General features: G+C 46.1%; 1 long non-coding RNA gene across 2 annotated transcripts in view; it reads left to right on the top strand.

Annotated features, from left to right (window-relative positions):
• Positions 1–4598: 4598 nt before the first annotated feature.
• The window catches only part of LOC144770050 (uncharacterized), a 118813-nt gene continuing 95518 nt past the window's right edge, over positions 4599–27893 (top strand). For both annotated transcript variants that reach the window (XR_013598778.1, XR_013598777.1), the window contains exons 1-4: positions 4599–4682; positions 5516–5570; positions 11698–11876; positions 21859–22019. This is a non-coding gene — a long non-coding RNA (uncharacterized LOC144770050). The remainder of the gene's footprint in view (positions 4683–5515; positions 5571–11697; positions 11877–21858; positions 22020–27893) is intronic.

Here is a 27893-nt window from a genome sequence, read left to right as displayed (position 1 = left end):
ATTACTGCATTGTGGAAGCTTTCTTTCTGTTACACTTATGGCTATTTTCATTTCCTTCTTTTTAAATTTCAGATGTGTTCCCAATGCTCTATGGTTTGTCTGTTGTGGATTAAAACAACAATTGCAAACATGAGTCTGTAGTTTGGCTTTTCTTACCTAAAAATAATTTTGTGTAATCTCTGTCCTTCTTTGTCGGCCAGCCATTGCTACAGCTCCTGCTACAGCCATTCTAGGTTGGAGGTATGTCATCATCATCAGATGAGTCAGACTCACTCACTTCAATGTCTGTGCCTTTGTGCATGGCCATGTTGTGCAGCATTGCACATGTTATAACAATTTTACAACTGTTTTCAGGACTATATTGCAAAGCTCCTCCACTTTTGTGTATGCATCTGAAAAGGCTTTTTAAAATTCCAAATGTACGTTCAATGACCCCACGTGTAGACCGGTGTGCCCTGTTGTACCGTCTTTTACTTGCATTTGCAGGATTCAAGTATGGTGTTAGAATGAAATCACGCACTGCATAGGCACTATCACCTGCATGTGAGAGAAAAAAAAAATGTACCTGTATGTTCCATTTTCAAATGATGGATAGATAGATGGATGGATGGATGGATGTTTGCATGAGTGTTACTCACCTAGCAGGTATCCGTCTCCAAACTGACCATGACTCAGACGTCTATGAATTGCGCTATGTCTGAAGATAAAGGAGTCATGTGTGCTCCCTGGATACTTTGCCACAATGTCACTGATAATGTATTTGGCATTGCATATGATCTAGATGTTGAGAGAGGGGTAGCTTTTTCTATTACGAAATACATATTCTGTGGCTGCAGGTGGAGTGATAGCAATATGAGTTCCGTCAATGCATCCAATCACATGTGGAAAGCGTGCGATTTGATAGAAATCCAACTTTGTTTCCTGTAAGACTTGTTGTGTATTTGAGAAATATATATGATGTTGGAGTCTTCTCAGCATTGCATCCAGAAACACATGAAAGAAGCGTGATAGGGCACTTTGTGACACTCCACCGACCTCTGCAATGACACTTTGAAAAGACCCTGAAGCCAAAAGGTGCAGTGAACACAATACCTGCACATGTGTTGGGATTGATTGTGTCCTGTCTGTAGGATGTTCCAAAAAAGGTTCCAATTCATTAATGAGGTCCAAAATGGTGTGTGGATGAAGTCTGTGTTTGTCATATATCTCCTCCTGAGTCTGCTGGAACAGCGTAATGCGTATTCTGAAGAGTCTCTCCTGTCTCTGGCTCCTCTGGGCAAGAGCTTGAATACGCAGCCTCCTGGCAATCAGGTATAGTCCAGCCATTTTGGAATTTAAAATAATGCATTCTGGGTGCCTTTTTATACTTTTTTTCTTTTACCACCTGCTTCTATTTGGTGTTAATTGCGATTACTTATTTTGCCATTTTTTGAAAATTGCAATTTGAGATTTTTTCATACATCCTGTTGCGATTTCTTAAGCTGCGATTTCTTGTTTGCGAAATTCGCACAACTAAGAGCATGCAAAATAAGGAATCGCAAACAAAACCTCAGAAAAACACTTCTCGCACTTTTTTTGATACATGCCAGTTACACTTTATTTTGTCGCAAACGCTGCGAAATTGCGATTTGCAGCATTTGCGACATAAAAACAGCTTGATACATCTGCCCCATAATCTATTTGCAGACCTCTGGTACGTGCATGGGAAGTGTTTTTGCTCCTAGCCTAGCAAATTTATATGTGCATGGCTTCGAGCAAGAACATATCTTAACATCGACCAATCCCTTTCGTGAATCAGTGCCTCTTTGGAGATGCTATATAGATGACGTCCTCGTGATTTGGCGAGGAGAGATTGAGTCTATAGACCGATTCCTAACATGGCTGAACAGCAGAAACGATTTTTTGAAATTTACTGTGGAATATGACAAGCACAAATTAGCTTTCCTGGATTTATTGATTGTAGCCACACCTACAGGTCTTGAGGCTGAATTGTATAGGAATCCAATGTCTAGGAACTTGTTGCTATGCTATGACAGCCATCATCCGAAGTCCTTGAGGGATAATCTTCCATATGGCCAGTTTCTTAGGATGTAGAGAAATTGGTCCACTAAAGAAAGGTTTGAAAAACATGCGACATCATTTGCTTCACAACTATGTGCTCGAAAATACCCTAAGATACTGGTACGTCATTCTTTGAAGCGAGCTAACAGAGAAGCCCTTTTGGAACCTCCGGCACCAAAGGTAGAACTCTCCCAATTCACTTTTGTCAAGACATTTAGCCCAATGTCAAACGACATGCAGAAGAGTGTGAGGAAAAAATTATCTATATTGAATATTGATCAAGACCTAATTCCATTACCTCTTTTCTCTTTTAAAAGAAACACAAACTTGAGAGATCAGTTGGTCCACACGAGACCAAGAAGTAAGATTCCCTATCAAGTGGATACTCTATGGGACTCTCCTGTGGTACAGGGTCATTATCAATGCGGAACATGTGTGACATGCCCTCAGACACAAAAGTCCCTTACGATTGACATAGGTACTAGCCGCCCATGGGTACAAAATAAATTCACAAATTGTAACAGTGACAGACTTATATATACATGATGACATGTCCCTGTAAGTTGAAATATGTGGGCATGACTACCCGGAAGGTGAAGTTGAGAATTTCAGATCACAAGAGTACCGTGAGGTGTAAGAAACAGTCGACTAGACTGACCAGCCACTTTCTAGAGGCCAATCACGGTCCAACTGATTTTCAATGGACGTTTCTAGAGCAACCATTCATCCGTGACCACATCACTGATTCTTCAAAATTCTTACTGACAAAAGAACAGAAATGGGTTTTCAAACTAGGAAGTGACAAACATGGTTTAAATGATGAAATACTGTGGGTGTTATTGTGAGATCAATCCAGACTTATCTATACTACTATTATAAAGGAAGAACTTTGAACCTTTGAGGCGGGTAAACTCGGGAACCACAGCGCCAATCCACACACCCGATACATCATTGTAATCGTCAGGGTGTGCAGATGGACATAGGCTATATAAACGTAATAAATATACGTTATTTAAAAAATTTACCGAAAAAAAAGTAGTCCCTTGGAAGAAGCGCCGGCCGCGACGTGCGTGCCCGACGTGAGGAGCGCGGGGAGGAGCGGCGTCCAGGAGCGCGAGGAGGACCAGCGGACATGGCGCGGGGAGGTGCCGTGAGGAGCGGCGGACAGGCGGTGAGGAGCAGCGGACAGGCGGTGAGGAGCGACGGACAGGCGGGGAGGAGCAGTGAGCGGCGGATGAGGTAGTTTATTTATTTATTTATTTAGGAGCGGTGAGCGGCGGAAAAATGAAGCAAAAATGAAAATCGTGAACAAGAGGAAGCAAACGGAGCATTACAAATGTGAGCCAAACGGTGCATTACTGGAGGAAAAAGTTACGTGTGCAGGTTACAAAAGCGTACATCGTGAGCAAGAGGAAGCAAACGGAGCATTATAAAAGTGAGCCAAATGGTGCATTACAGGAGGAAAAGATACGTGTGCAGGTTACAAAAGCATAGAAAGTAAACATAGAGGTATAGGAGGAAAAAGTGACGTGTGCAGATAGCAAAAGGAAGCAACCGGAGCATTAAAAAAGTGAGCCAAATGGTGCATTACAGGAGGAAAAAGTTACGTGTGCAGGTTACAAAAGCGTACAAAGTAAACATAGAGGTATAATACTGCAATATATGGAGGAAGGCTCCAGGGGACCCACGGACAACGTCGGGGCGGGCGGGGGCCCTGAAACCTAATTGCTCCCGGACAACGTTGGGAAGGGCTGCTACAAAAGCTTACAAAGTAAACATAGAGGTATAATACTGCAATATATGGAGGAAGGCTCCGGGGAACCCACGGACAACATCGGGGCGGGCGGGGGCCCTGAAGCCTAATTGCTCCTGGACAACGTCGGGACGGGCTGCTAGTAGTTTTATAAGTCTCATACAAAATATTCAACATATGTATGCATGGGGAGTCAATATGCAGTCTCATGAGGATGCATATTGCCTGATACGGTTTTACATCGAGAAATGGCAGTGTCTTTCCAAGCCGTTTGTCTGCAGACCCCAGTTACAATATGTCTTTGTGCTCTGATTATGTGTTAATGGCACATTGAGTGATTAAATGATATGATATATCAAGAGACTAGCAGGCTAAATATTTGTCTGTTTTTTGGGCTTTTCTACCATCATGATCAGCGGTTCACCCAACATGAGCAAGATTTTGTGATTATTGATATTGCACCATGAGTATAGTTACATATGGTCAGACACAGCACCTGGGTATCATGTAGACTGATGCCCGGTTTATTTATAGGCTCAAGGCATGCAGTAACACTTATAACGCACTGCACTTTCGGATAGTAGTATTGCACGTATTTTGATAAATATGGCATGAATGGGGCCGTTTTCAATTTACGGCATTATAGTTTGGCAATAAAGTTTTTGCCATACAGCAGTGCATAGGTCGGAATGACAGAAGGAATCAAACTACATCCCCCAGAAGTCCCTTGGACGGCCTGCGGCGCGATCACGTGATTGGACGCAGGATGACGTAGACTCCACGACGATTGCTGAAAATAATGGCGGTCATTGAGGGTAAACACCTCCCCAAGACGGGACAGACAACCGCCTGGAGTACCGAAGGACAGGTAGGGAAAGGTGCTCTTTAGCTGTGGCGAGCGGCTGATATATGTGGGGGCTCGTGCACTATGCCATACAGAAAAGTTAAACTTCCTGGTTCATACAGTATGCCAGGTGAGTGCGTGTTATTGTGTTACTGTTTTTGAGAACCCAGATATAAACGCAGTATTCAGGGCAAATATTACATCCACACCGCTAGGGTGGTATATTTGTGTTAATTATTTTTTGAGAGTCTGTATACATAACTGTCTGCAATTTTTAGTATAGACTCCGCAAGTTCAAGTACAGAGTATTGTTTTTGATGCAGCCCTTAGATGGGTGGGAGCAATGGATATCGCTTGATAGACCAGTATAAGGTGTGTAAGTGTTCTGGAACATAATGATGGCATGAGTAGCAAACAACAAATGAGTTGATATGCTTTATTCATTATCGCACACTATAGCCTACAGCTTGTTCTGACATGTATAAGTTTAGTGTGTTGTATGTGTCCCTTGTGAACGTATAGCTGATGCAATTTTTAACTGATGAGTCAAGGTAACACAAGGTGAGCAGGGCACTGTAAGCATAGTGGTCATGTTTATTTCTTGTAATTTAAAGAGCTGTGCTATTTCTCCCTGAGCCGCAGCCAGGTGAGGCGACGTTTGATCTTCATGCTTGACGGGTAAGCATGGAATGGTTGTTTATTTTTGAGTAATGAGGCACATTATGGTGAGATTCATCAGTGCTAGAATCAATTGACACTAAGTAGAGCTAGGATGTTGAGAATTCTGAATATTTACATGTATTTACCTCACAGACAAGGGAAAGATGTCTAAAGACATGATTTGTTTTATGTTACAGTGGTTATTTGCACTACGCCACCCACAGAGGACTTGGTGTTTACCTAGGATTCCAGGTGATATGGTTGTATTATTTCCAACCTGTATATTTCACTGAGTATTATTATTATTTTTTGCACGTTGCAGTAGCAATATTATTGAGGTCCTGAAGAAGGCAGAGGTCAATCTTTTTCCTCATTTGCTGAACCATGTTGACCCCGTTAATCATCACGACAGTTATTTGTTGAAAGCTGTCTTATTGCACAGTTTTTAGCCTTGAGCACTGAGAGATACCATTAAACAGTCTTTTCTCTCATTGCCCAGTTTTAATTCACGTTTTTCGCACTGCATCTTTTCCTATCACGTTTAACAGCTGTTCACGTCTGTAGGTCACTTAGTTACTCGTGAGTTTTTTAGGACAGATCCACAGGTCCTAATTGTATCATCCACGAGTTACCTCCCTCCTTTACTTGAGAGGGGTTGAGCCCTTAGAGTCACTACAGTGACACCAGGAGGAGACCCATATGATGACAAAGTATGGCACCACTGGTGACTGATGGGAATCCATACATATGATTAGGTCTTCCCATTTCCTTAAGGACATTAATAAGTTTCCACATGTTAGTGAGGTAAATTCTGTTCCTTCAGACTCTCTTCAGTTTATTGTATGTTTGTCGTGACCCGTGGGTAGGTTTGTGTGTGCTATGTATGGGGAGTATATCCATGCAAGGTCTTTAAATATTCCCTCAGGCCCTTTTCTTTCGTTTTGATTGTTTAGCCTCTTCACATATGAGTGAAGCCAAAACAGTATCCTGCCCACTCTGCCACCCTCCACGTGGGACATTGTTATATACTCTCTGTAGGAATAAGATCAGAGTAGTCCTGAACCTCAGCGTGTCGCCGCTGCTTGACCTGAAGGGCCGCATCAGCTGGCCACCTATTTGGGGTTTTCTGCTCCAGTCTGCAAATTGACGATTCAAGGGCTGCTAGTTCAGATTGCAATGATTTCCTCACCCCCAAAGACTGGCCAATGCAGTGTCCACAGACCACTAATTAAGGGCCTCCAATTCAGTGCTCCGTGAGTCTGGGCAATAGTCGTTGTGGTCAAAATAGTTGCAGAAGGCATTCGCTAGAGGGCCCCGAAGCACACCAGGAATTTCCATGTCAAGATGGGACCTACACATCGGCTCCAGCCCAGTAACGGATTATGGTCGGACAGAGTGTGACAGAAATACTTCACATATACAGTCGTGTTACTGAGCTGCAGTGAGCACCAAATGTGATCAAGTCAGACGTGGAAGTTATGGACAGGAGAGTAAAAAGAAGACTTCCTTTGAGCCCCGTTATGAATCCCTACAGTATGCTCCAGCCCCCAATGTGTCAGCCAAGCACTGAAGTTGTGCACTAGTTGGATCATGGGTGGTTCAGGAAGATGTGGGGTGGAGCAGTCAGTACGGACATTGGCCATGCAATTGTAATTCCCTCCAAGAATTCGTGTCAGGTACATTTGTTGGACAAGAAAGGTGCAAGGACGGTAAGAAACTGGGCCTGGCCCGTATTTGGTGCATAGGTGCTGCCTAGTAAAACAGGTACCCCATCCGGTCTCCCCAGGGCAAAGGTGTAGCGACGCTCTCTGTCTATGTGGGTAGAGGCTAACTTGAATGGTATCCATCCTTGCAACCGGATGAGGGATCCTCCAGCATATGGAGAGAAACCTGTGGCATAAATCTGTCCTCTCCATCTTTGCTGCAACATCGCAATTTTAATCCCTGTTGCTTAAAATAGGTCAGGCCTTTGTGGCTGTTTGACAGGGTGCTCATGCCACGTACATTCCAGGTTATTAACAAGTAGCTATTTGTGTGGTAGATATGGTGAAAATGTGTGGCGGCCCCCCTCTTTGTCATCAGGGGTGTCTTGTCCCGATGTTGTGTCACGCATCTCAGGTGGGATGTTCGACAAGATGTAATTTAGTGAGAAGCACCTTTGACCACTTTCTGAAAGCTGCAGCGTTCAGGCTGTGCAAACTCGAACAATGATACCCAACTCATTCACCCTAGGGCAAATACGCATCCGTCATACGTCCATCATCAACAACAAGTACGTAAAGTGTCATCCATTCTCTTGTCCCAGATACAGACATGGGAGAAGTGAGGGGGTGACCATCCACAAGTGGCGTGCCAGGGCCCCCTCCCCGCCTGCAGTTTATGGCTGTTTGGGCTACTCAAGGGTGTTGTCCCTGATCCCAATCCACGATGATAGTTCCAATATAATTGTCCGTTAGAGGTGCTAACATGTCGTCTTCCCCGGTCACTGGTCGTCTGCTGTCTTTGGAGTCATTTTTCATGTTCTCTGACTTTCTTCCCGTGACATCACAGCTGGTTCTTGCTGTAGCGCAAAGATCCTGTTGTGGTCGTGAGGGCTTGCCTGAGCTTCATGGTGGCTTTCTCTGAGAGCGATGCTGTACCGCAAAGAGTCAAATTGATGGAACATCACATTGGCAGGCTGTTCAAGTGATAAGATCTCAGGGCGGTCACGAAAAGCCCAAAAACTTAAATTCAACCTCTCTGAGGCCACACCAAGGTTCCAGGACATGAGGGGTTCCATTTGGGGTCAGGGGCTTGCACCAGCTGGATGTGGGTGTTGGTGTATGTGGTTGGGAGCCTATTATGTCCCTGTGAATCAGAACAGGAGGCTATCAGGCTATCCAATGGGGTCACTTTGGGAGTCCTGGGTTCAGGTCCAAACCCCCCTGACTCAGGCAGAAGGGGAGCAGAGTAACAATCCAGCAAGGCAGCAGTACAGCGGAGTGGCAGCTCATTTAGCAGCAGAGAAGTCCTTCTTCCTGGCAAAGTTTCCGCAGGACCAAAAGTGTACTAAAGTGTTGATGTCTGAAGTCCAAAATTTATATCAGGTGCCTCTTTTGAAATTGGGAGATACTTCTATAGGTTTTTCTTTGAAGTGCACGGGCGTCCTACCTCTCCTGCCTAGCTCCAGACTAACTACCGAGGGTATCCAGCCCTTGGTGTGGAAGCAGGACACAGCCTATTTATTCAAGTGTAAGAAGGGCTGTGCCTAGCTCCACCCTCCCCTCCTGCCAGTTGTGGCCCATTCAGGCACACCTAAGCTCTCTAGTGTGTGGGGTTGTCTAGGAGGAATACAAGAACCCAACTGTCAGCTACACCCAGTCATGTGACCCATAGATTGCTGGTACTAAATGGCTGATGCAGGAAAATGTCAACTTTCTAAAAGTGGCATTTTACTAATTCTAATTCCTTTTTAGATTTAATTAAAAGGGAATTTTTATTACAATTCCAAAGACACCAAACATGAACAGGTTACTAATTATTAAATGCAATAAGATTACTTCAATGTTATCCTATGGAGAGGAAGGCTTTTCAGTAGTGAAAAACTAATTGAAGAGTGTATCACTCCCAGGACATGTAAAACTTAAAAATACATGTCCAAAAGTCGGTGCTTCCTTTTATGACAAGTTTGAGAAGTTGTACCTGGATTACCGAAAGGTGCAAAGATTGACATACTTAAAGCAGCGCCTGCACTATACAAATGCAAAAATAAATGTCACGAATTCACAAAGGTATTCTAAATAAAAGTAAAAGCAGCCTAATCTTTTTAAAATAAGCCTATGCAAAAGACTGCACAAAATATCTGAAGATTTCTGCAAAATTATGAGTTTATATTGACAGTTCAATGGAAGTGACAAACATTTTCTGTATGCCAAACTATGGAATTTAGCCTGGACCTTTTCGATTTTCACCCCAAAATTTCATTAAGTTTCTGGAAAACTGAAAATCTGTCTAAAAGCTGGAAAGTCGATGTCTTTTGGTCACCCCTCACATGAACAAACGTGCACACATTCCCTGTTCCTTATCACGGTATTAGAATGTTAAAAATGTTCATTGCCATTGCAGCTGCAGCTAGGCTGCTTCACCATCTGGAAGCATTAGGTTGTCAATCAAAGGGGCAGTCATTGCAGTTTCCAGGCAGCCTAAGCTCGGAGAGGAGCAGGCTCGAGACAGATGCCAACAGCAGCTCATTATCCTGCCAAAGCTTAGTATCTGTGTGGCTCAGTTGAGGAAATGTAGCTTCTTAGATCAAAGATGGCATTGGCAGTGGCGTAACACACTTGAGGGCCCCCCCTGCAAGGTACAAGGAGGAGCCCTGCTCCGGATTTGATTAGGTGCCTCAGGCCAGGGTCCTGTGCTGAGGGGGCCCCCTGCAGCTCCTGCCTCCCTCCCACCGCACGGCCGGTGCCACTGGGCATTGGTGGGGGTAGGAACAGTAGAGCACCAAGACATTACACAGTTTCTTTAATAAATTCAGTGTTAACAACAAATGTCTGGGGCTGCATGTTGAAGCTGCCCCATGGAGCATTCATTCATTTTTGTACTCATGGTTCCAAATAGGCAAGTTATCCCGTGGTTTCTGACTCCAGTAGGCCACTAATGTATCATCGGTAAGGGTCTCATTACAAGTAATACAGATGTTGTAGTGGGCATAAAAGCGTCTCTGATTCTAGTCATTATCCCTGCACCAAAATCCAGCCATTACATCATATTGAGCTTGAATTGTGGAATAAACTACGCTATTTTCTACAAATAGTGTGGATTCTGGGCCTCTAAGAGAACAATTTGGGACCTGAAATGCATTTCCTTACAACAATGTTTGCGGGGGGTTTAAAAATCAGAGGGGCAATAACGCCGCCCTCTTTGTCCACTTGGCTGCGGGAAGATCAGAGAGCCGCGGAAAAGTCACACGCGGGGGGCCGCATTCCACATCGACGGTCGTGCGAGCTTTCGGCAGGTGAGAGGGCCTCACAGTAGCATAGGAGACATAGGAATAGAATGTTCCTTCGTTTTGAAGCATCGGAGAATAAGGCATGACGAGGGGGCGGACACGGTACACTCGCTGCCCTTTCCCGTTAGTCAATCTTACAGCTGGGCGGCAATAGTGGGGGTGGGCGTCTGGGGGTATCCCGTCCCCTACCTTCCTGGTTAGTGTTCCTGTTGCCGTTCCAGGCGAAAGCACATACAGCGGGTCAAAGCTGTAGTAAATACGGACCTCACTGCAGTGGGATAGCCGGGACTGTGGAGTCGAGGCGCAGAGGTGCAGTCGGAGCGTCACCCGGTCGGGTTATGTTGCAAGGCTGCCGGGTGCCGCCCACAGCGCCCGTTGTGCTGAGGCTGTAAACGGGCGCTCCTTGAGAATAGCGGGGTATCATTGCTCGGAGCACGTGGTATTTGTGTGGTAATGGGCGCCCCTTTTGGTGAACATATGGTGCATGGGCAATGGGGGGGAGCTGAGGATTGGGCAGCCATGCCCCCATAGTTTATTGCCGATGTAGTGGGGCGCTAGGCGGAGTAGGGGAACGGGGCATTCGGCTTGAGCGCCAGTGCGGGACCTCAATGAGTTAAACGCACGAACAAAATGGTGATCGGCAGGTCGTGAGTTTGGGCCCTGGTAGGCGCGCTAAATTGAGCATCAAAAAATGGGCATTAGCGCATCTTTTAATTAGAGACGTGTGTCGCTATTTAAAAATAAATTAATTACCATTACATGCAAGTTGTGTTCAGCTATTAATGTCAGTTACATGGACTGAGTGCAAAGGCGGCGCTGTAGTCGGGGCAGTGAACCATGATAAGACCTCTGGGAGCGACCATGGGCGCTGGTACAGCGGTCACGTGCACAATGGAAATGATGGGGGGTTGGAGGTGAACTTGAAGTACCGGTGATTGCCAGCGCTAGGATTAGATCATAAGTGGTTTTGCGCGGGGTAACAGCGCATCGGAGGCGGCGCAGTCACAATTACACCCTGTGGGGTGTAGGCAGTGCTTTCAGGGTAATGGTGAGTATTACCAGGGCCATGACTGGAGCAGGGTGGTTCCTGGGGTAACGGGTTGCAGTGGCTGGTTTGATTAGTAGGGGTAGGCTGGCCGAGTAAGTATGGTCAGCACCCCTAGCAATGCACGTGCACAACTGAGGCATGCGGCGGTGTGGCTTCTTTAAGGTGGTTTTCACATGCTTGGGTCTAACAGGGGACGCTGGTGCAGTAAGTATGGTCAGCGCCCTGGTCAAATGCATGGGGCGAGACAATGGCATGTTTGGAGGTGTGGTGTACTTTGGTTCCAGGGCAAAGGACGTGGGATGGACAGAGGATACTGACTAATGCTTATCTGTTCTCTTTAGTGCAGAATGCCTCCTAAACAAGCTTGAAAGGGCAAGGACGCCCCGGCCACGAGAGACGACTTTCGCACGCTGGCAGAATTATTAGAGGGCCAAGCATGTACGGGAGACGCAGGAGAGGTTCAAGGACGCGCAACCAGACAAGCACAACAAATCTGTGGACTCTCAGGCCACTACCTCAGGTGAGGCAGGGGTGCTAGACAAAACAGCCTTGGTGGAGGACACTGCACAACAGACAAACTTACCCCCCCCCCCCCGGGCTGGCAAGCGGGCCCATTACGCCGGCAGGCACTTCAACGCTAACATTTCACAGACGGTGGGGCTACCAGTCACAACGGGCCTAGGGTCTCCAACACCAATCACTGTGCAGGCCGCTCCACCGGTGGTAGCGCATCAGGGCAGTGGGATAGCGCAAGTGTGGGTACAGTCAGGGGGTGTGGCTCAATCGCCAGTGGTAGTGGCGGCAATGTCGCAGGTGCCAGTGAATAGTAATGGGACAGCAGGGATGGTGGTCGCCTTAGCGGCACCGCCCTTAGCCATAGGGTCAGTGGTCTCGGGGCAGCCACTACTCACACATAGCCCACTGATTTATGGGCCGGCATCAATGGCGGTAGCCCCATTTGCATGTACCAGTGGTGACCAAGGAAAAAATATTCAGAGGGGAGTTTGTAGATGTCTTTGATCTCATAAACGCCGGGGTGGTCCCGGGGAAAAGCAGGACTGGGAAGGAGGGAGAGCTGAAGCAAAAAAGAGTATGGGTTGATTGGTCCATTAAGAATTGGGTCACAGGGTTCGCTATATATGCGGCAATCATGGTAGAGAGGTACCCCGCAGTGGTGGCCCAATTAATCAGTTACATGTCTATGATTCATGGGGCAGCGCCAGAATTCCCAGTATGACAACAAATTCCGACAAATGAAAGCAGTTCATCCCGAGGTAGCGGGGGATCAGCATGAGATAAACATATGGCATGCAGTATTTTACTCAACAGTGCCAGTGAATAAGGCAAGCCAGCCCTTTCGGGGGACAGGGGGACAGGGGGTCGGGGGATAAAAAAAGGCCTGCTGGCAGTTCAATAAGAACAAGTGCAATCGGGGCACAGCATGAAAGTTTAAACACTTGTGTTCCTACTGTGGAGTCCAAGGATACCCAGAGAGTAGATGCTTCAAAAAGGTGGGGAGGCCAAAAGAGCAACCTGCGCACACCCAACCCCAGGCCAAGGGGTGCCCCGCCCAAGCACCCTAGGGACTTACCCACACCCATCCAGCTCCACGTCTTGACACATCTCCTTAGTAAATATTACAAGGTACAAGAGGCGCAGATTTTACATCATGGCTTTAGTTCTGGCTTTCGCATCCCATCCACTGCTACCCCATCCACGACTCCACCACGCAACCAACACTCAGTCCTCCAAAATCCAGAGGTGGCTAGACAAAAAATCACAAAAGAAGTATCATTGGGGAGGGTGTTGGGCCCCTTCCAACAGTTGCCAAGGCCCAACCTTGTATGCTCACCATTGGGGTTGGTACTGAAGAAAGAGAAAGGGAAATTCCACTTGATCCACAACCTATCGAGCCCACCAGGGTTGTCAGTCAATGACAAAATTGACCCAGAGCTGTGTACGGTGCGTTATACCACTTTTAACAAGGCAATACGGAAGCTGCAAAGACTAGGAGGGGGGCGTTAATGGCAAAATCAGAAATCGAAGCAGCTTTCCGCATCCTGCCAGTGCACTCGGACGATACTAGGCTTCTAGGTTTCTCATTTGAAGGAGAGTTCTTCATTGACCTTTGCATGCCAATGGGGTGCTCTATAGCGTGCGTGGTGTTTGAAACGTACAGAAGGTTTCTGGAGTGGGCAGTGCAGAAATTCCTACCATCAGCTGAGGTGGTGCACTATCTAGACGACTTCCTTTTTCTGGGATCACAGGGTTCCCCTGCATGCAGGAAGGTCCTGCTGGGCTTCCAACATCTGGCAAAAAGCACTGGGTGTACCTTTGGCCGCAAGAAAGACAGAGGGGACAACGACACGCTTAACTTTCCTAGGCATCGAAATCAACCCCAGAGAGGGGGTGTGCAGACTCCCCCAAGAGAAGGTGGCTGCTTTGGGGGCTGCCATAGAGGCTTGTTTGTCAGTACGCAAGGTGACGCTTCACTAATTACAGGCCTTGGTGGGAGAGCTGAATTTCGCGCTAAGGGTGATACCTATGGGCAGGGCCTTCTCTAGAAGTATCGCAAGGGCTATGTCTGGCTTGCGGGGTAAAAATCATCACATCAGGCTATCTGCGGATGTCAGGGAGGACTTAGCCATTTGGAATAAATTTCTGAGGGAGTTCAATGGAACAGTAATATGGCACCAGCCTAGCCAACCCAATGGGGAGTTGGAGTTATACACAGATGCAGCATGCAGTGTGGGTTTTGGGGCGGTGTTGGGTACCAGGTGGTGCATGCAGCACTGGCCGGAAGAGTGGGTGACGTTAGGACTCACCCACAATATTACCTTTCTAGAGCTGTTCCCGATTATTGTGGCACTGCATTTGTGGGGTGACATTCTGAAGAACAGGCATATTGTATTTTGGTTGGATAGCATGTCAGTGGTGATGGCGATTAAAAATCAGAGGGCAAAAGGCACCTGGGTTCTGCGCTTATTGAAAGAACTAGTGTTGGGATGCTTCGCCATGTCCCGTTTTAAGTTGACAGAGTTTCGCGCCCGATGGCCGCAAGCAGACAAACAGATGACGAACTTCCCAGAGGGTCTATGGAAGCTTGGTGCCCCACGGCTCCCGAGTTGATAACTGCATCATTGGCCCCCAAGACCAAAAGTATGTATGAGAGGTCGTGGCAATCATATCTGGCTATCATAGAAGGGGCAGAGGCGGTAGAGAGGTTTTCACCACAAAGTGTCTTGGAATTCATAGTACATCAGAGAGGGAATGGCAAATCGCTACCTATGGTGAGGAGACAACTTTCAGAAATAACATTCTACGCGGGCTCAGTGGGGGTCGCGGACCCCACAAAAGACCCAAGAGTTGAAAGAGCAATGAAGGGATGGGAGCATTTAGCACCTGGGGCGAAGGACAATAGAAAGCCTATAGATGCTAGCAGGCTTACAAAAATCTTGGAAGTACTGCCTCATATCTGCTTCTCACCTTACGAGACGCAGTTGCTCAGATTGCCTTACTCATTAGCGTTCTTTGTGGCCTTTAGGATTTCGGAGCTGCTTCCGGCATCGAAGTCAGACAAGGAGGGTGGCATACACTGGGAGGATGTAATTCTGAACAGGGATTCCCTGCAGGTCAGATTGTGGAGGTCTAAGACAGACCCATTGGGTAAGTGAACATGGGGTGGTTAGGTTCAGTGGCAGGAGCCGCGTGTTGCCCGGTAAACTTGGCCGAGAGTTTCTTCCAGATTAGACCGGTTGGAGGGGATAGCAGAGTATTTTTGCATGCCGATGGCATCCCTCTTACCAGATTTCAGTTCACTAGGATATGCAAGCGGGCTTTGGAGTGTCTGGGGGTGGAAACAACACATTTTACATCCCATTCATTGCGCAGCTACGACGGCGGCAGCCCTGGGCCTTCAAGTGAAGACCATTAAGAGAGTGGGGCGTTGGAAGTCAACATGCTTTGAACGATATGTACGCCCCCAGTTAGCATGAGTCTGCAGTCAGTTATTACGCCCCTTTCCCCGTTCTAACCGCTGATTGTATCCATTTCTAAATTTGATCTAGGTGGACCATGCCAGGGAACGCAAATATGCTGGTGTGGCCATTCTTTCATTCGCAGAGCAGGGCACTACTTCAAAAATTCACGTGAGGTCAAAATTCAGAGTTCAAAGGGAAGAAACCACCACTGGGTCGGGGTAGGCGGTCAGCGCCTAGCGGAAGTACCAAACGACCTGCGGGGCACCCTTGCCCAGGGTATGCTTGTTCCTGAAATACTGGTGAATCATTCCGGAGGCAATGATATGATCCCAGCGGGAAGGAGGAAGCGTTGTTTTCCGTTCTGTCAGTGGTCATGAGCATGTTGCCTGCCACAAAAATATTATGGTGAGAGGTGATTTCGCGTCAAGTATGGGAGAACGGAGCGCCGGCAAAGTCAGTTAACAAATCAGTATGGAGATTGAACCAGTCAGTGGGGCAGAATTGTACGCACCGGATGGGGTACACCTGTCCAATGCAGAATTGGAGTTGTTTATACAGACCATTTTTGGAGCACTGGAGGGGGAGCTGGAATGGGCAGGGTGGAGATCGAGTCCGCCAGTGAACGCCTCGCCCTACAGGGGACTTTGTTTGGCGGCGGCTACTTGGCCCCAGAACAGGGCGTGCAGTCTATTGGGGGCTCCGGGCTGGCGGGAGAGAGGGCTGACCTGCTGGTGGCTCTGGACTCTCTGGCCCTACCCAGGAAGCCGGAGCTTGTCAGAAACAGTGTTGAATTATCTACCTGCGGCTCTGTTGGCTGGGGGGCGGTCAGCACAAAGAGAGCAGGGTATTTTGGTTGTGGCCTGCTGGCACAGCCCGAAGGCAAAGCAAAAGGACCTCTCGCTGACCCGCATGCCCAAGGAGCCATCTTGCACGGCGAGGCGATGCTCTGACGGTGCAGTACATTAACACTTTATTTCGTTAGACTCCCGCCCCCCCTGTCAGGGCGGGAGATGAGGCACACCCCCGGTCGGTTCAGGCACCCCGACCGCCCGAAGGACTAACGGGGCGCCGACGCTGTTTCCTGGAACCCCCACGGCTCCAGGTTCTTGGCTCGGGCACCCTACTGTGCCAGGCAGAGGTATTTAGACTGTATCCTTCTGCCGCAGAGGTACCCCTACTGCCCATCTGCTTCCAGATCGCCCTGTGACTCCGCCTGCAACATAAAACAAGATCATTAAGGTATTCAAAAACTGTGCCAACCGCTCTGCAGCTGGGTCAGGGTTCAGGATGGGTTACAGCGCAGAGCAGCCTAGGACAGGTGCGGGAAGAAAGGCCGAGCCTAGTTGCTGGGCCTGGATATATCCCCCGGAAGCGCCTCCTCCGTCCACAGGAGAGCCCACCCCATTGGCTATTGTCCGGGGGGCGGCTCAGGGGGGTGCGCGCTGCAGGCTCCGCTTGCCCGATGTGTGGGACTACGGCGCTGTCCCACCCATGCTCCCCTTCGTGTCGCGCTGCCAGCAGCATAGTGCCCACACCATCAGTGCTTGCTTCGCCCTGCGCACATTACACTTACATACCAAGGAAACTCATGAGACATATTTGTGGGAAACCAGTGGTGCAGGTTTATTTGCGTACAACACAGGTACTGATAGGTGGGTCATCTTACAGGCGATCCAATGCAGCAGCCTCTCGCTGACCCGCATGCCCAAGGAGCCATCTTGCACGGCGAGGCGATGCTCTGACGGTGCAGTACATTATCACTTTATTTCGTTAGACTCCCGCCCCCCCTGTCAGGGCGGGAGATGAGGCACACCCCCGGTCGGTTCAGGCCCCCTGACCGCCCGAAGGACTAACGGGGCGCCGACGCTGTTTCCTGGAACCCCCTCGGCTCCAGGTTCTTGGCTCGGGCACCCTACTGTGCCAGGCAGAGGTATTTAGACTGTATCCTTCTGCCGCAGAGGTACCCCTACTGTCCATCTGCTTCCAGATCGCCCTGTACTCCGCCACAGCTCTGGAGGAGGCTTCCGTCGATGACAGAGCCCCCCACCCACCTATCTACTTTATGACACTGTTTCGTGCACCTCTATCATAGTCCCCTTTTGTTTCATGCACCTCTATCATAGTCCCCTTTGCCACACCACTATGGAGATACTTAAAACCGTGCTTAGGACACGCCCTTAGTTCCATCAGCCGCACCTCTATTGAGGATTGCGTAGACGCGCCCTTAGTTACAGAAGCCGCACCTGCGATGCGTAGGTACAGGTAGAAAAGACACCTTTGTACACAGGGTGCTGTACTTGTTTGAGCCTCAAAGTGCCTTATTACATACTGGATACCCAGTTGTCGCATGGTGACGCCCCATCTGAACCTGCACGCACTTAATTATGCTACAAGGGTAGGTCCCACTCACAACAGGACTAGTTACCACCACATTGCTCTCGCCACCTTGGGACCTGAATAACCCATAATTCACTGACTCAGGGCGCCCTCTTAATATGTACCTGGCCCAGGGCCCTCCACCTCTTGTGAATCCTGCAGTTTGAATTAAGCTGCTTGGCATTAGCTGTCAATGTCTACAAGAGGAGCCGCTCATCCTCGCTTGGTCCTTGCTTTCTGTTGCATTCTGCATGTTAATGCACGATTTTATGGGCTGCTAATGGAAGACCGCTGACTAAAAGCGATGGGTATGGCAGGCATACGTTAATGCCTGCAGTGAAAAGCCATCATGTAACAACAGGTGACTTATTAAGTTAGTATTTGTTGTAGCTTTACTTGCAGCTCATAACTAGAATCCTGCTAACGTGCCACCGTGGACTATGAAGGATATGGGACTCCTGTACCGTGTGACCCTCGCCGTCACATGACACTATGTATACTGCTGTGATTACCCACTTACACAATGTATTGTACATGTATAATGTGCATGTTACTGGAAGCGCTCTACCATCCTATAATGGGCTACGGGACACTGGATCGCTACATACCCCCGCTCTTCCCGCGCCTCATGGACACAACCCGCCGAGCCCATACCCGCGGCCAACGACCCGCAAGCCGCAGCCCCCCCCGTGGTTGACACCACAGGGCCCAATCAACCTGGGCATGTCCAGGGATCAGGCCGGGGGGAGACTAGGCGGATGCTGCCCCATACCTCCAATCCTACGACGACGAACACGGAGGAGCAGCCTCGGACTAGCGCTAACAGCGCAGAGCAGCCTAGGACAGGCGCGGGAAGAAAGGCCGAGCCTAGTTGCTGGGCCTGGATATATCCCCCGGATTGCGCCTCCTCCGTCCACAGGAGAGCCCACCCCATTGGCTATTGTCCGGGGGGGCGGCTCAGGGGGGTGCGCGCTGCAGGCTCCGCTTGCCCGACGTGTGGGACTAGGGCGCTGTCCCGCCCATGCTCCCCTTCGTGTCGCGCTGCCAGCGGCAGGATGCGAGTATTCCTGGCAGCAGACACAGCAAGAGGCTGAGAGAGCGACAGAGAATCATGTTAAACATTGCACTGGCTGGGTCCAGAGACCGTACTGAGGAAAACCTGGGACGGAGTCTCACACTATTAAGCATACACGAAGGAAGCGATGTAAAAACGATCTGGAAAAAAACACATGAATGAAAACTCGCATACAGTAGAGAGCAGAAATGATGGAATGTATACAAACTGGAAACGTAGTTAGGCAAATACAGCTTTGTGTGTATGTAATCTACTGGAACTTGCAACCAGGAAATGTGCTTCTGAAGACAAATGTTTTTAGTTTCTCAGATTTATCTCGCTCACTGGAAGTTTCAAAACTCTGTAGACTATGATATGATTGACTAACTCAAGTGTGCTTATTTTATTGGTTTTGGGTAAACCTGCAGGGGCTTGACCCAAATGTGGAAAAGGGAACAGAAGCTAAGACCACGTGGAAGGTTTAAGTATCCACAGACGTTGTATAGCACTTCCTGTCTGCAAATTCATGTTGAAATGGACCGAGGGCAAAGGCAACCTGTAGTAAGTAGGTCAGAGTGGGGTGATGATGGCCAGGACCCTTGCCCAGCCCAGAGGTTACAGAAAATATATAATGGACTCTCCTATTCCCCGTCCTGTGTTTTCCCCCATCCACCCCTTATTGTCCTCTAGAAGGTCGAGGGAACACAGAAGCTCATTTAGAACGTTGGCATGAGGCAGAGAGAGTTGGCAGTTGCTGGAGGATTGAAGAGTAGAGATTGGAGTCATTACGTTTACTATAACTGAAGTTAACCATCCTACTCAACTGAAGGACGTCCTCCTAAACCGGCATCTCAACCAGCTGGTCCTCTATCATTCAGGCCATCAAGTTGACCTTCCTTATTATTCTTCCTCCCTCCTGCTTCACCACTGATTTTATATGATGCAACTCAGCTGCAGTGTCTATACTTGTTATCTTTGATGTGAACATTTACTTTTGTGAAGCACTCTGACCTTTGGGTCTAGCTAGCGTGATATAAAACTCATATATATATGCAATTACCTACTGTGCAATAGTGACTGCACCAGAGTCACCAATAGGGTGATAGTGCGACAGATAATGTGTTACATTTACTGACTAAATTACTGACAGTTATTATGTTATGTGCAAGACTGAGTTACATTGAAGGAGATAGTATGTTAGATAAACTCAGGCCCATTGGAATATCAAATAATATAACTATATTAAGTGACTTGGTGTGTGGTAAAAAGTGTCGCACTCGCTAAGGTGCTGTACGTGTTAGAGGGGGATTCCCTCTGCTTTAACTTCCTGCGACCTATCGTCCTGCTCCAGTGTCCCGGGACACTGGAGCAGGACGATAGGTCGCAGGAGCACGCTGATCGGAACTACCGGTCTTCTTCCCCTCCCTGCCAAGTGACCCATGAGGCTTTAACAGCAAGTAGCAAGTTAAAGCAGAGGGAATCCCCCTCTAACACGTACAGCACCTTAGCGAGTGCGACACTTTTTACCACACACCAAGTCACTTAATATAGTTTACTTTCACCCACACATACTCATTGGTCCTGAGGAAAGCCAGTTTTAACCAAAAGGCCTGGCTGAAACATGTAGACCACAAAGGACGTAGGAGCTCTTAATACACTCCACATCGTCCACAAGCCTTTTTATCTTGCTAACAGGGGCTCAGATATTAAAATTTACCTTTCACCCTCGGGAACTGGGACCACCTGTATAGCTTTTAACTTTTCACGTTCATACTCACCACTCACTGCACACTCAGTAAGCATACCAGCTCCTCAGTAATCTGGAGTAATCTGGAGTCGCAGCACACCCGGGACACATTCGGTGTCACTGTGGTGGGCCCGATGATGAAGCATGACACCAACTAGGTTGGTGTGTGAGGGCTTCATGACCAAACCTTATGATTTGCCCACAGATGTACCTCCTGAGTCTCACTAACACAACCTAGCTAGTCCTATATTGATATTTCTACATATAACCAGGGGACCCGGACTAGCTTACCTAGTCCTCTCTCTCCCTTTTGATTTGCTATCATGCTAGAATCTACACAGCATCACAGAGATGTGCCATTACAGGCAGCATCTCAATGGAATATAACACATCTCCCCCTTTGCAGTAAAACAGGGTAGAAACAAAAAAATAAGAACCATGCTAGAATATGTGAAAAAAAACATTAAAATAGGAAAGAACAAAAACAAAGTAAACATAGTAACATGCATGTGAAATGTAAGTGAAATCAAGAAACATAATCACTCAAATACGCTGGAAGTCTTCTTTCACCAGCTCCCCTCAATACACGAGATACATCACCAGACCCATCTCCCTCCTTGCACCCATACCATGTTCATCAGACCCGATGACCTTATCACAGGAGGAAGGAACAACAGGCTGTTCTCTAAAAAATTCATCATCACCCATCAACATCCATGGCGAACAGTCTTCAGATTCGGACTTATCCTCTAAATTGTCTACATGTTTGCAATCTCGCATTTGATATAATGCCACCCGCCTCAAATTTCATGTTTGACCATTAGTTAACTTGACCCAATTACCTCCCACAGTCTTAACTTTGAAGGGTCCTTTAAATTTGTTCAAGAAATTGCTATGGCCACCAGGTTTTACTTTGACCCAAGCCCTCACATCAACGAAACGTCTGTTCTCACCACTCAACTTGCCACAATGTGAGCCTCCCACAATGGGTTTTTCACGCATCCATGAGGGAAGTAATTTAGTGCCAGCCTCCCGCCCCCGCATCATTGCAAATTGACTCTTTCCTAAAACAGTGTTCATAGTAGTGCGATATGCCCAAAGCATTCCACTTACAGAATCAAGCACAGGCAAACCTGCTCCATGTGCTAATTGCATAGTGCCCTTAACCATGTGGTTAATGCGCTCAACTAATCCATTTTCCAGTGGATTGTACAAAGAACAGCAAGAGTGCTTTATACCCACACCTGACATCATGCTAGGATCTACACAGCATCACAGAGATGTGCCATTCCAGGCAGCATCTCAATGGAATATAACAATTTTCCATCTTTATTTTGCATTGTAGATTTTGAGCCTGGATTTCGAAAAGGTGTGAAGACATTAATCACCTACCTGGTATTATAGAGTTCTTGGATAATAGAGAGAGCCATTCCTGTCTGGGTGGAGTTTTTGTATTTTGGCCGCATTGGGCACTTCAGAGCACGTTCTCCTGTTGGCTAGACTTAGGTAAGTGGTATGAGTGTTGGAAGTTTCGAATTACTGTTTGGTATCTTTTGTGTCTATTTGCTTTAACTCTGTTGTGCCATTGGAGGTTAAATCCACATGGGACCCCGTTGTGTCTTCTTTAGTTTTCCTGAATGCTGCTAGACTTATCTGTGGTGTATGTTCAACCATGTCATTAGTTACTTAATGATAAAGGAGCTTTGTTCTACACATATACTACTGATGACACTCAGCTGATTTGACCTTGACACTGGTGGTCCACGCACAGCTAAAAGCAATGTTTTGGGCATCTCAAATGTGGATGAGAATCTGCTTGCTCAGGCTAAAAGATATTTATAAATCGTTTTGTAGCATTGCCAAAAATGGTAAAATTGTGACTATGAAAGAACTCTACAATGGTACCTGTCTGGGTCTGGTGGCTAAGTGAACTAATGCATGCCTTCTGGATAAAGGTGAACTTTACACATACACGTTATGTCACCTTGCTTGAACAGCTAAGGATGTGTAGCTCATCCTCCTAACATTAATGATCAGTTAGATGAATTTGTCCATCTTAGGGCCCATTATGATCGCGGACGGACTTGAGTCCGTCCGCTACCATAGAGGAGGAGGGAACCTCCGCATGGCCTGCGGAGTTCCCTCCTGTCCAATTAGGATGTGACCGCCACCATAAAATGTAAAGGAAGGGAAATACACACCAAGGTGTATGTTTCACTCAATGGACATGACATATTAGGAAGGCAAGATCAGGCTAGTTTGGGTATAATACTTAGACCTGGACATTCCGAACCAGTGGTTCTAGGAAAGTTGCCTGTCTCTTCTATTAGTAATGTTGAACCACATGACCCAAGGCTACACAACTTATTTAAGAAGTATGATACTGTGTTTAGTGATGATGTAGGATTTGCAAAAGGATTTGAACACACTATTAAGCTCAAAAGCAATGCTTGTCCTGTTGTCCAAAAGGTGAGACCAGTACCCCTCTCTGTTAGAGAAGATTTAAAGAAATTATTAGACCAAATGTGTTCTCAAGATATAATTTGTCCAGTTGAATCTTCTGAGTGGGTTTCAGCTGCTGTAGTCACACGCAAAAGTTCCGGTGAGATCCGTTTTTGTGCAGATTTAAGAGTTCTTAACCATAATTTTGTCATGGATTGCCACCCCTTGCCTAGGATTCATGATATGTTGGCCAAATTGGGGGGGTAGTACATGTTTCACCACCATAGATTTACGTTCAGCGTATCACCAGATTCCCTTGTCTGCCGAGTCTCAACCTCTGATTACATTTGCCACTCCTTTTGGTGTATACATGTATAGAAGAATGCTCTTTGGTTTGGTGTCAGCTGCCAGCATTTTTCAAAGGTTGATGGATCAAATTTTGGGGAATGTTCAGGATGAAAAACGTATCCACTCAGACACATTAGATCAACACTATGTTCTTCTCAACAAAGTTTTGGACAAGTTGCAAAAGCATGGCATGACTGTTAATTAAAAATTTTGACGTTACTCACACAAGAGGTAGATTATCTAGGTCACAACATTTCTGGAGTAGGTATCAAACCTAAGTCCTCCTTACTTGACGCCATCAGGAATGGACCTGTCCCTGCTGACAAAGATTTGTTAAGAGAATTCTTTGGCTTTAGTGAGTGTTATGCCAGGTTTGTACGTACAAGGCAATGCGTTGTAGGTACAGCCTCTCAGAAATGTATTTTTTTTTTAAATGCAAAGTTTGTCTGGTCAGAAGACACTCAAAGTGCTTTTCTCTCTATTACAAATTTAATCATCAATGCTCCTGCTATCAAACCTTTAACCTACGATGTGGAAAGCATAATTACTGTGGATGCCAGGGCCAAAGGATTAGGTGCTGTGTTGAGCCAGATAGTGAATGGCGAGAATGTACTATAGCTTTTGCCTCTCATACATTTAATCAGGCTGAGCAGAACTATAGTACTATTGAAAGAGAAGCCTTAGCATGTTCTTGGTCAGTTGAAAAATGTATATTTGGGGCACAAAATTTCACTTGCACAGAGATCACAAACCTCTGATCTATATGCTAGGGGATAGTTGTGCCAAAAAGTCTTCCTCTAGGCTAATAAGGTTACTAGCTAGATTACAATAATTTAACTTTGATGTCGAATACTTACCAGGAGGAAAAAATGTACAGGCTGATTGCCTTTCACACCTTCCTTTACAACATGAGGGTGACCTCAGCAAGGATAAAGGGGATTATGAATGTGTATTTTCCATTGAGGATGTTGTCCAAAATTCAAGGATTACTCAAGATGAATGGTCTCCAAATAGTGATAAGGATGAGTGTTTGAAGAATGTGAAGACATTTTTAATCAAAGGTTGGCCACCTGATAGGAATTTGTCATTAGAAGAAAGAACATTTGCTCAAGTAGCTCCAGAATTGTCCTTTTTCTAATGACATATTACTTCGGCAAGGATCTTAGAAGTACTATAATTTCCTTGGCACATGAGGGGCATTTAGGAATTACTGCCACAGTCAACAAAATTAAACAAACATACGGTGGCCGGGAATTGATAGTCAAGTCATACTTCATGTTGAATAATGTGCTTAGTGCCTTTGTTCTGATAAACACTGGAAAACCTCCACTGCGCCATTGTGTCCTGTACAGTGGCCTAGTGGGGCGTGGCAGAAAATTGGCTTAGATTTTGATGGCCTATTTCCTGTATTTGGAAAGGATAAAAAGTTTCTCATAGTTGCCATAGACTATTTTTCCAAATGGGTGTACTTTGCATTTGTTAAGAATGCTGATTCGCGTTCAGGTATGCTATTTTTACAGCATTTATTTTACATTGAAGGGACAACTAAAGAGGTAGTCACTAATAATGGGTCACATTTTGTGTCACAGGAGGTAGAAGTATTCCTAAAAAAGGTCGATGTTAAGCACTCTCTCGTTCCTTTATACAGTCCAGCATCAAATAGTCTTGTTGAGCATGCAAATCACATGCTGAAAGAAGGTATACAGACTGCTGTGGCTAATGGTTTAGATATTGCTGGTTTCCTTTACCAAAAGATCTGGAATTACAATACCGCTCCGCACAGCACCATTGGTGTTTCACCATACATTCCTCTTAGCCGTAGGAAACCCATTTCCAAGTTTAGTCCTGCTTGGTCACTGGATAGAGTCACGCAATCTTATGTTGACTTAGGTAAAGTGAGGGATATGGTAAAAAAGAAACAGGAGATTTATAAGCGTGATTATGACAATGGTATGACAAATGTATCTCGTATGGCTGTCCTACTGCAAGATAGAGGATGATGGAATCAAAATTCCCTCATAAAACTTACAGAAGAGCAAGCAGACAATTTATAAAGAAGGAAAAAATAATAAACTAGAAAACGAATGTTGAGCTGCCAACGATGACTGGTATGATATGGGTAATTTGACATGGCCCTATTCCACCAGTATTGATTATATAGCTAGGGCCACCATGTCAGGTCAAGGTGATTGTATACCTGTCCCTTCCAGCTCTGGTCAGCAAACTGGTAGTGGCTTTGCTTTTAGAGGGGAAGGAGATGGGACATACAGGAATAGAAGTATAATTAGAACAGCTCCAGTGTGCTTAAGAGATTACGTTATGTAATTCAATACTTAAATAGAAAACTGTTCACACTGTATTTCAATGTATTGGAATTAATTGAAAATGTCTTATTTCTTTGGTATATAAAAAGCGGGATGTGTGGCATGCAAGTAATGTATTGAGTTAGTTGTATTGTAACTTTAAGGAATCCTTAGTTTGTAATTATATCCACGTCATGATTGGCGTTCTGCAATGTGGAGCTTCCAATGCACTTCTTGCCTAGCTCCTGTCCTAGCCAGTTGTGGGTCCTGTATCTGGTAATAAACTTCTGAACTTTATTTGGAAACCAACTATCTTGTCAACGCTACTTTATTCACCCTCTCTACAGACCCATGCAGGGCATTGAAAAGATTCATGGTTGATCAGTTGAACACTTGGGGGATTGTACTGTGCACTCGTGGTTCTATACTTTCTGTTAATTGCGCTCACAATTTTAATCTGTTTAAAACTGGGCGTGCCAGGCTGGGAGGAGGGAGCTAATCTCCTGTTATCTTAGTATAGGTTATACAAGTGTCAAACTGATCACTTGACCCTGTCTGCACAGCTAGTGCAAACCGAAAACTTTGCTAACTTTTTTTCAATCAATTATCAATATACAATCTGTAAATATACAAACAAATTAACAATGATTTAACAGCTTAATCATATCTTGATATGTATTCTCATGTTATAGTAGCTTGTTTTAGTGCTCAAAAAACTAAAATTATAAAATTACATTTGATAACAAAATATTCACTTCATGTCATTACAGACAGTTACAATTTGTAATATTTTGTTGAGAATCCCAATGCATTTCGAGATCGACTGATCTCTTCTTCAGGAGAACTAGAAAAGTACGACCAAATATATCAATGTTTCGTGATCAAACAAAGTGGTTCAGTGACATTTCACAGTATGGTTTACGACAATTCAGTTGCATTTACAAAGTCATGGCATTTGATATGTGATTTACATAAAAGACCAAAATCTACATCAAAGTGTCAAGATTGTGTATTGATGTTAAAATAAACAGTAAGAAAACCCGAAGACCAATAACATAAAAACACTTCTCACAATACAGTGCCGAAGAACTAGCTTACCAGTAAAGTCAAGTCTCCTAATGTGGGTTAGAGTCACGTTAGTAGGGTACCCACGGTCGTGGGGAAATAGGGGCGTTTGAGAAATTGCGTCTTCAATGTAGAGCCATCCCTGTTGGGGCCATGAAGATATATACAATTGCTGTGCAGCAATCCAAAGTATAATGATCCGTGAGAATGGCCTGTGGTTCAATACTAAATATCAATAATATACCGTCAAAAACAACTTAGTACACACGGAAGCGAGAAAATAAGATACCTCAATATTCCTGTACTGATCACTATGTCGAGTAGCAATGTCAGCAATGATGCAATCTACAACAAGAAAAACCCGGAATATAGTGCTCATCTAAGAATGTGCTCAACACATCGTAAAAACGTGTAGGAAATCAACCTGAATAAGTACCTGCATCTATGTTGGACTGTGCAATACAGTCAAATAGCATGATATCAACAATTCCTCCTCCTGTCGAGAAACAAAAACCAAGCTATGAAACCCCACTATCAAGCTCGATAAAATAACAACCTCAACCACTATAGCTCCCACCTATTTACCTTATCGAAAATCCACTGCTCAAAGCAATTACCACCGCATACCCTCGGACGCGTTGATGGTGATCAGTTGGACACACACATTAGATCAATTACAGTTGGATGAATTACTCCTCCTAATTATAACTACTGTCAGTAAGCGTGACACAAAAATGAAGCTCATCTATCTTTTGGAACAAAGGGGTTCCTAAGGAGCATTTCACTTTCTTCTTCCTCAGACATAACAGCACAAGCCCAGAACCTAATTCCTAATTTTCCTTGTCTAGACAGTCCTATAGGAAGGCCAATGAACAGGGGATTACCTTCAGGAGCTCACTGCCCTTGACCCCTGCACCTGGCCATGAAATGCTGCTCTCTCAATGATACTAGGAAATTCTTTCTCACTCCGGATAAAAGAAGTGTGACCCCTTTGATGCCTTTTGCTAAAGGGCCCACTTATGAGATGCGTGTTTTCCTCTCAGTCAACAGGACAGTAGGGAGTTTTTCCTTTTGTGGTCAGGTAGCCTAGCTGGTTATTCAGGAGATCTCTCTAAGGGCGGTGCAGACTCATACCGACACTCATAACTGTGAAGGATCTCCCCAGTCCATGGGACCTCTCCCTGGTGTCTGCTTGGGGTGTTTTGTTGCTGGGCTCTGGACA

The sequence above is a fragment of the Lissotriton helveticus genome, chromosome 7 (genome assembly GCF_964261635.1).
Source record: "Lissotriton helveticus chromosome 7, aLisHel1.1, whole genome shotgun sequence".
Classification (NCBI taxonomy): Eukaryota; Metazoa; Chordata; class Amphibia; order Caudata; family Salamandridae; genus Lissotriton; species Lissotriton helveticus.
Note: the sequence above shows the minus strand (reverse complement) of the source record. Positions and strands in the feature narration are given on the sequence as shown.